General features: G+C 37.6%; 1 protein-coding gene across 13 annotated transcripts in view; it reads left to right on the top strand.

The window, feature by feature from the left end:
- Nucleotides 1-1,406: 1,406 nt before the first annotated feature.
- Nucleotides 1,407-9,799, top strand: part of LOC5572896 (tetraspanin-9) — a 62,410-nt gene continuing 54,017 nt past the window's right edge. For 5 of the 13 annotated variants that reach the window (XM_021840536.1, XM_021840533.1, XM_021840530.1 and 2 more), the window contains exon 1: nt 1,408-1,574. The gene's annotated coding sequence lies outside the window, so the exon portion shown is untranslated. The other 8 variants (XM_021840537.1, XM_021840535.1, XM_021840532.1 and 5 more) reach the window with 6 other exon arrangements.

The following is a 9,799-nucleotide window of genomic DNA, read 5'->3' as shown; positions in this document are numbered from 1 at the left end:
CGCCTCAAGCTTATGATAAAGTGGCCAATTTCTATCTGAACATCTGTGCCAAGCTTATGGGAACGCATTTTAGTGCACAGTTATGTTCGATTTCTATTTTTCGAGAGTTGAAACGGTTTAGTATCCAACGAATCTACAGCTGGTTCTTCCGGGCATTACGTCCGATTGGCCACATCAGGTATATTATAAACGGTGCAAAACTCTTAATTTATAATATTGAATATCAGATCTTAATGATTTATGCAAATTGAAATGATTGTCATTGCAAATAAACAAAAGTTATTTGGCATGTCCCAAAAAATAGCCCTTTTTTACCCCGACTTGATCCAGTGGCCCACCGGAATAACTCCGGCCACAGGAATATTTCTGAGTTCCTCTGGCCACTTCCAGAAACTAGATATGTGGGCCAGTGAACTTACAAAAATCATTTGAATCCGTTAAGAATTCGCTGAGCGGTGACGTTTTCAGAATTTTTGCTTTCACTCAGGCCTATACAGGTTAATCAGAAAGTTCTGCTAAATTTCCAAAATAAATGTTTTCGAGAAAATTGATAACGCCTTCACCATTATTTGGTCGTTATTTGTATGGTTGTTTACACTTTAGAACCAGCGACATGTTGGGGTAGCGATAAAGAGCAGCCAGTCCCTCCCTTGATCTGAACGATGTGCAAATTAGCGGGGTACAAATTAAAAAGTGTTCAGATTAATTGTGGTCAAACGAATGGGGGTATTGAATTTGGTTTTCTCATCCACTTAAAACCAGTTTTTTCGTTCAAATTTAAAGATATCGACGTGGAAATTTATCATTGCATTACACAGATTCCTTCAATTTTGAGCAAAAAGAAACTGGTTTTGAAAATTTGTAACTTGTAATGATGTAATTTGTAATGATGGATATTTTCCTCTTAAATACGTAAGTACCATCGTAGTAAGTTCTATCAAAATTGAGACCCGTTACCGCATCATCGTGAACAACCACCGGATCGCAAAATCGGTCTATAAAAGTAATGCAACCGGAAAATCGGTTTGCAAATCTGCGGCGACACCATACGGGGAGCATTATTACAACTAAACGATGTGAGAAATGACAAATTAATCAACGGTCGGGAACAGGCCCTACATACAGTGCCGCAGCAGCATGTAGCGCGCTTCTCGCGCGCGCATTCCGTTTTCCGGTGCGTTCCCCTACTGGATTGTGAGAGGATCACTCTCACGCTGGATCCAGAGACCGCTCAGCAAGCACTCAAACTCGCGGATTAATCCACGGCGCGCGTCGCTGCGCTGCACAGCTGGTTGCTTACGGGAGATGCTTTGATTTTGGAACGGATTTGCCCCTCGACGTCGCCGTCGTAGTGAGCACAACTCAATAGATTAGGTCGCGGATGGTACCCGTTGAGCGCCAAGATCAGCCGCGAGTTAGTACCGATTTTACCGCGGTCAGGCTCGGTTGACTAGTACCAGTACCTATAGCAGTCGGACGTCCAGTGGAGAGGTGGTCGAGTGCGCACTAGAGGGCTAGAGAGCCAAAGGTACAAAGCAGTGATCCACTTTGATCTGCCGGAGTCGCCGGAATTGGTAAATCAGTAGAAAGTGCGGAACGTGAAACTGATGGTGTCGCCGTGTGAAGAAGCGTGCGATTGCCGAAAAAAGAGCGCTGGGAAGAGACCGGGGTGTGAATGAAACCAAATTTGGCTGGTGCGGAAGTGTTTTAGGTCATTTGGCATAAAGTCGATTGGTATAGAGGTGATATGGCATAAGGTCGTTTGGATTGAAGTCGATTGGTATAATGAGTATGAAATCAAGGATTACGAAAATGACTTTCGCTTTAATGTTTCCCCGAATTCTACTGACGACACTACTGCCCATGTGTGAAAGGATGGCGTCACTGACATTTTACGGTTTGTTTTTGTTATTTAATCGACAAATAACGAATAGTTTTTTCTAACGAGTATCAAGATAAGGGTTAGAACAAATGTGCTATAGATATTAAGTCATATTATTTGCAATCATACGCTGAATAATGTAGTGCAAAAGCGGAAATTGTCGATGGCACTTACGTCAACCTTGCGAATATGGACAGTCTGGAGTTATTTTAAAAAGGAATAAATACAAAAAGTAAGATATACTTTATCCCGCAATATTACTTTCCTGAATACACTAAGGTGGGCCACGACACATGAATTATGCAATGTGTAACTATCGACAGTGAGGAAAATGTAGCAATTAGTATTTTATTATTTGATCAGAGATTACCCTTCTTTTGAATATCAGTTGTTCTTTGGAGTAGTGCCGTTACACTGAAGCTATAATGAAGTAAATTAAATCGGTTCGCGAAACGAGGTTTTGCCTTTTGAAACTCAACTGTGCGAAATACATTTTTATTGTTTCGAGAAATCAGCATATTTATATGATTCCCAATCGGGCAAAAATGTGTGCAAACAATGTCCTCCAACACTTTTTTTTTGTGTTTGAGCATACATCCGTAAATGGACGTATTCATGATTTCTAAGTACAAGAATACGTCTTTATTCTGCTCACTAGAAGATTGTTCTATTTTGCGAAATGAACTAGAAGGTTATTTTATTTTGCAAAGAGCTCCGTTTTGGTAACTTGATGAGTGCAACAGGTGTTCCAGTTTAGGAAAAAAAAAACCTGAAATAAATACTTCCAATCTACTGATGTAATCAACAATCTTTTGGTGGTTTTAATATGACACAGAACCCGAAACCATTATTATAATCAAATGGTTTATTGTATGGAAAAGTACCGATATTCTTGGTTCTTCAAAAATTCCACGGAGTATTGGCCTAAGGACCTACAAGCCTGACGCAGTTGTATTTTGTTAGATTTTAATAATGGCATATAGTTTAACACTTCGTATAATGAAACGGAATATTGCATTTAATTTTTAGATGTTCTCGGTTCTCCAAGAACTTCATCCAATTCTTAGAATCTACAAGCTTAACCAATAGTCTATAGCTGTGAAAGTCACACAAGTAAAGGAGTATTTTTGACTTAAATTAATGTTATTGTTTCTACAAGATCTCCATGGAGTATAAGCCTTGAGATCTTCAAACGTTAAGAGTTTGACATTGATAGTTATGAATAGTATATTGAAATGGTTCGGAACATGTTCCTAATTGATCACTTTCCCCAGGGCACCTGGAACCTTAAATAGAGTTATCAGTGCTTCTAACAATTCCGGATGTGCTACAGGAAGCATCATTTTGAAGTTTGATACCCACTTGGATATAGCTCCGGATAATATATACATGACTAGAAATACAAACATGACTGACCGAATATACGGAAGCAGTTTTACGGAAATGATCATATTTCTGAAGATTTTCTAACGAATCTTGCGTTCTCCGGTATTCAACCTCCTATTACAGTCGACTCATCTCGATATCTCTCCCTATGTCGATGATTTCATAAGTCCCTTCGGTCTGCATACATTTTCCCTCTCCATATCTCGATATCCTCCTTATCTCGATATCTCCATATCTCGATGTGTTTCTGTTGATTTTTTATTCTCAATTTTTTTTCAATATGACCAATATCGAAGGTAACTAGACCAAAGCTTTGGGATTCAAAACAGATTAGGAGCGCAAAATGACGTCTGTTTGTGAATTACTTTCTTGGCAACAGAGTGTTTTTCAATCTAGTATTCATCAAAAAATTGTTCTTTGTCTCGATCTCTCCCTATCTCGATGGTCCCTTCGATATCGAGATGTGGAGAGGCGACTGTAGTTTCAGTTTCTAGGAAAATTGTGAAAATCTATAATACTCCACACCGCACAAAAATACAAGTGACAAAAAATGCAATTTGGGCATGACCTCGGAAAATCCGGAACATCTCCGGTGTCTGGTGGCCAATACAAGTGACCAAGCAAATTATTGAAACTAGACTAAATTTGCCGTTTACTGCTTCTGGATGGATGCATCCAATTTGAATCATTTCTCATAAAGTTATTGGAATTTCAAATTAAGCAAAATTTTTCCTATCTCAGTCATTTTGCCTATCCCCTGTAATCATTCCATGGATGACCAAGACCATCGGTACGAATCAATACAATACTTCGTTTACTCAAATGAAAAGTTAAGGGGCTGTATCATAACTAAAAATAGCAGTGGGTTGAGTCTGTAGCAACTTAGATCGTTATTCTTTTTCTTCTTCTTCTTGGCATTTACGTCCTCACTGGGACAGAGCCTGCTTCTCAGCGTAGTGTTCTTATGAACACTTCCACAGTTATTAACTAAGAGCTTTCTTTGCCAAATTGCCATTTTCGCATTCGTATATCGTGTGGCAGGTAGGATGATACTCTATGCCTAGGGAAGTCAAGTAAATTTTCATTACGAGAAGATCCTGGACCGACCGAATCGAATCCAGACAACTTCAGCATGGCTTTGCTTTGTAGCCGCGAACTCTAACCACTCGGCTAAGGAAGGCCCATCATTATTCTATAAAACCTTTTTGGACCAGGAACATCCGTTCAAATAAAATTAAAACTCGGTATATTTATGCAAAAGGTTGAGAGTTTTTACTAGACCTGTTCACTTTTTCTAAGGTACCCTTGCCATATCAAATTCCGAACTTATTTATCAAGTTATCTGTCCAAAAATTAGCCAATTTGGTATTGTTTTAGAGGTGTATCAAATCGATTTTGTGTTTTTTACTTTTCCATCCAAATGCGTTCCTGGAACCAAAAAATATCATTGAAAATTATTCGAAAATACCACTAGCCATTTGCTAAGATAATATTCTATCACTTTGCCGAAGACACTAGGGTGTCTGGACCGCTTCTTCGGTATGCTTTTAACGTAATTAGTCAAAAAAATCTTTAAGAAAGCAATATATTTTTCCAGTTTGCCATTTAAAATCCGATAAAAATCTTATTATATAAGTAGATGAAAAAAAACGAATTTAGTACTATACCATTTAATTCCACTAGAGTTTGTATCCTTTGACAGATACGCGTATTTCGACCTCAACTGTAAGGCCGTCTTCAGTGTCGTGTACTAGACTTGACTTACAAGTTGACTTACAGTGTCGTGTACTAGACTTAGTCAAGTCTAGTACACGACACTGAAGACGGCCTTACAGTTGAGGTCGAAATACGCGTATCTGTCAAAGGATACAAACTCTAGTGGAATTAAATGGTATAGTACTAAATTCGTTTTTTTTTATCTACTTATAGGTATTCTACTAAACAGCTCGAAGATTTATTATCTTATTATATTTTGTATCCAATTCAACTATTTCATTTGATTGTAACGAAAATATCGTTCATACACCATTTTCATGTGGGAATTAATTTTGTATACTTGTATATTATTTAGTCAACTCTCAATAACTCGGTATTGAAGAGACCATTGAGTTTGAGTAGTATTGAGCAATAGAATATACAACCAGTGCAAGTGCGATCTAAGGGACCATCGAGGTAGCCAACTTTTACTGTAGTTCTTTACCCAGGTAACCAATAAGAACTTAAAAAAGCATTTATTTAGCAGTATGTGCGGCCATTTAATGCTAGCAAGCCGTATATACGCCTTAAATTCTACCAAAATGCAGGTTCTGGCTCGATATAGTCCATTCGTGAATAAGCGATGCAATTGAAGGAATCGACGTTCGGTCGAATTTACTTTTCTATAAATGGGCAATATTTGTCTTTTTTACATTGTTAACACAATTTTTGGCAGTAAATATACCAAAGGTCAGTAAGCCAAAGGGATATCGGTATATCCGAAACATAGTTTTGGGAACTTGTAGTAATCAGAAGACACAGTGTGTTTGTTAGACAAATTGAGACATGAATTTGCGAAAAAATACGCGTTCTAGTGAGAGTCGAACTCACGACTCCGTGTACGCTAGACCGGCGCTTTAACCAACTAAGCTACAGAACACCTTATGATTCTGCGGAATAGAAAGCCAAACTGTTTGTCAAACAAACACACTGTGTCTTCTGATTACTACAAGTTCCCAAAACTATGTTTTGGACATACTAGCAAATCTGGTATATGCCTGGGAGGGAGAAACCGATACGAAATTTCTGTACGTCATAGTGAGCCGAGATTCTGCTGTCACGAACTGTCACTGTGAGCCCGGATTTCAAACAATGGACAAACATGGAAAAAGTGCGTAATTGATCAAAACATTTTTTGGCATTTCATCAAATGTGACAAAAAATCGATTGATAAGCTATTCATGCCTATTCAAAAGTAATGTCACGATAGCACCTTTTATTCTGATTGAATATAAAGTACTTAAATACGTATCATTTTACTTTTTCTAATAAAAACGAAAATGAAATGCATAGAAAACTTTGGCCCTTTTTCAATGTTTGTCCGAAAAGGTGGAAGGTACACAACAAAAGAAAACTAGCGATTTTCATCAAGTCTGCCTTGATTGTCGTTGGCAAGCTGTAGTTTTCTTGCAGTTTGAAAAAAATCATGTCATATTTCGTGTGTAGTATCGGTGCCTCCCTCCCAGGTATATGCTAGTAAAGGGCAAACATTCATTAATGTAACCCTGAGTAATTTATAGAGAATTTTTTTGATGAAATTGAAAAAAATCTTCGAAGTTTATAACTTATTATTGGTAACATTCTAACCGAAACCTAATTACGATTTTTGTTGGATTTCTGATGATGTTCGAAGCAAAGTTGTGGTGGATTCCTTGTTATTTTTCTTCTCAGTTTTCTGCTGAGTTTTAATTAGTTGCACAGTGCATTCCCAGCATATTCATGAAGATCTACATGGCAGATTTTCCAAACAATCGTGGAAAATATCCGTTCAAAAAGATCCTGCCTAAGAATGCATCAGTGAAGAAAAGCCACATCAGTTTATATGCATTTTACCCTAGATTTATTTGAATATTTTCGACAAATAATGTTTTATTCATATTACGGAAAAGTTTCAAAATAGTTTTCGACGGAACCTGTTCCTTGTGCACTGGCCAGATCTGTTGTTAGCGAGGTCATTCTTTATTTATTGGCATATTTTTTCCTTCAAATAGTGGAAATGTAATGGAATAGGACTTGCTAGAACCTGTGCGTGATGTTCAGGAGTGACAACACAGGGTCTATTCCTCATTTATTGATATATTCTTGACGTTGCACAATAGGTTTTGAACATGAAACTGAAATGTCCTCAAAGAGGCCTTGGCGTTACCAGTACCAGGTGCTTAGGAGTGACCTAATTAGTTGATACCTTGTTCATTCTTCATTTATTGACACGTGCTTTCGAATTCACGAAGATTGACAAGTCACACGGTTTGTTTTGGACATAAAACAGAAATATCCCCAAGGAGGCCCTGGCGGAACCTGTGCTTGGAGCTATGGAGTGGTCAAATCTTTTATTACCGTGTTTATTTTTCATTTACTGACAAGTTCTTTAGAATTCATGAATATGGAGATGTCACACGGTATGTTTTTGGACATAAAACGAAAATGTTCCCGAAGAAGTCCTCGTCGAACCTGAGATCTGGAGTGGCCACATCTGTTCGTACCGAGTTTTTTCTTCTTTTATTGAAAAGTTCTCTCGTCGCACGGTATGTTGTCGACAACAAACGAAAATGTCTTCAAAGAGGCCCTGGCGGAACCTGTGCCAGATGCTTTGGAGTGGCCAAATCCACTGATATTTAGTTTATTATTCCTTTATTGACATGTTCTTTCAAATTCAAGAAGATTGAGACGTCGCACGGTAAGTTTTGGCCATGAAACGGAAATGTCCCTAAACTGGCTCTGGTGGAATCGACTACTATATTCCGGAATGGTCCACTTATTCAAATTATATTGAAATGATGACAATTGATCATTATCACACGTTTTATATAAAAACTTCAGTGTTGTAACTGAAATAAACAAAAAAAAAATACATTTCCTGAATTTGGTACCCTTGTGACTCCTGTACAACCCGGAATATCTCCGGCATGGTTCCGAAGCCAGCATTGTCCATTTATGACAAATAACTGAAACCTTTTTAAAGAAAACTGAGGGTGGTTTCAAAAAAATCGAATAGAAATTGACGAAATGGCAGCTATTTGAAAATGCCTCGTCGGAGGTCGGTAACGTAAAGGTTAATAGGAGCCTGATCCTATTTTTTGGCACTTTTGATTCACTTTGGCAGTGGGTTTGTTTATTAAAGCTACTGTGCTCATATTATGTCACAAAATGCGTCGAATTAAAGTGCTTTTAATTCCAAAGTTTTAGAGAATTTGGCCGAGAAAAAATAACCCATGCCAAAGTGAAATATGGAAGTACCCAGGTAGCTCTGCTCCTCATTTTGTGACATCATTCATGAACATATTTAGAGCAGATTATGACGACTTTGTGAAAGTTTTTTTTTGCGGAATTGTTGAAAGTTCCAGCGTTATATTTGATTGAGTTGCTGCGTGATGAAAACAATGATTTTAAAGACTGGACTAGTAGTAGGTTTTTCTAGAGACATGGACAGAGACATTTTAATTCAAATCTCTAAAAAGATTTTATTTTTAATAGAAGGCCTTAAGCCTCCAGTTTTACCAAAATGGTCTCTAAAGCCTCTTTTTTCTGTATAACGCTTGCATTGAATCCAGATGCAAAATTGTATAGGTTGGAAATAAACCTTCAAAGACTGTAAAGGATTTCACAGGTTCTTCAAGAATTTCGTCTCAGGTTCTCCGAAGAAAAATTTCAGGAATGACTATAGTGATTTTAATTAAATTACTTTCAGGGTCTTCTGCATGGATCTCGCCATAAATTCTTGTAGATATGTCTCTACCAATTCTCCCAGAAAAAATCCAGTGATTATCCAAAGGATGCTTGGACAACATTTTCCAGTAAATCCTTGACTACTCCAAAGCTTCTACCTCCAGTAATTTCTTCAGGCTCTTATTGCTTTGATATTTTTTTTTTCCAAAACTTTCCATGAATTTCCTCCAGATATTTTCTCACTAATCCTTCAACCGAATTCTCCAGTGTTATTCTTCTTCCAAAGATATATACAAAATTTCTTCCGAGGAAATCCACAAAGGTTTATTTCAGAGCGTTTGGAAAAAAAATGCTAGTAGGTTTTTTTAAGACACCCTGCAAAAACTCATGTGGGTGTGGATGTTCACGTTTCCTCCCAGGAACCCACAAATCCTTTTGTGGTTCTCTATTCTATTCTATTCTATTCCTTTCTATTCTATTCTATTCTATTCCTTTCTATTCTATTCTATTCTATTCCTTTCTATTCTATTCTATTCTATTCTATTCTAAGTGCTTGCACAGCTTATATTGAAAAGCATCCTGAAAATACCGAAATTTCTTCGAGTGTTTTCTTGTCTGCATTAATATTTGCAGGATATCGAAGATATGCCACAAATATTAAAATGGCCAGGCCTACTGTGCAAACTTGGTTTGAAGATAATTCCAAATATTACGGCGATCAGATTATCCATGATCGCTGCATATATCTAAATTTTTAATATTGCTGTGTGCATTTGAAATGCAAATATCAAATGCGGGAACACCAAACGTGGTAAGATTTTTCACAAGAAATGCGATGCCAAAAATCGATTTATCTTGCTAGGGCGGCGGTGATTTATTTAATCGTTGCTAGGTGTCCTTTGATTGTTTTGTGTTACCGCATTTGGAGGACGTTTTGTCAAGATTTGCTTCTCAAATGCAAACAGCAATAGAAGAAACGGGAACAACCATACCAACCGTTTCATTCCAGGGAAATAGATGAAATCGTTGGGAGTGGCGTTGCTAAGAATGTTAATGCACACTCCATGTGTTGCTTCTTCTTCTCTTGGGTTGGGATACAGGTATTTCTCC

This window comes from Aedes aegypti, chromosome 2, assembly GCF_002204515.2.
Source record: "Aedes aegypti strain LVP_AGWG chromosome 2, AaegL5.0 Primary Assembly, whole genome shotgun sequence".
Lineage (NCBI taxonomy): Eukaryota > Metazoa > Arthropoda > Insecta > Diptera > Culicidae > Aedes > Aedes aegypti.
This window is presented reverse-complemented; position numbering and strand designations above follow the sequence as displayed.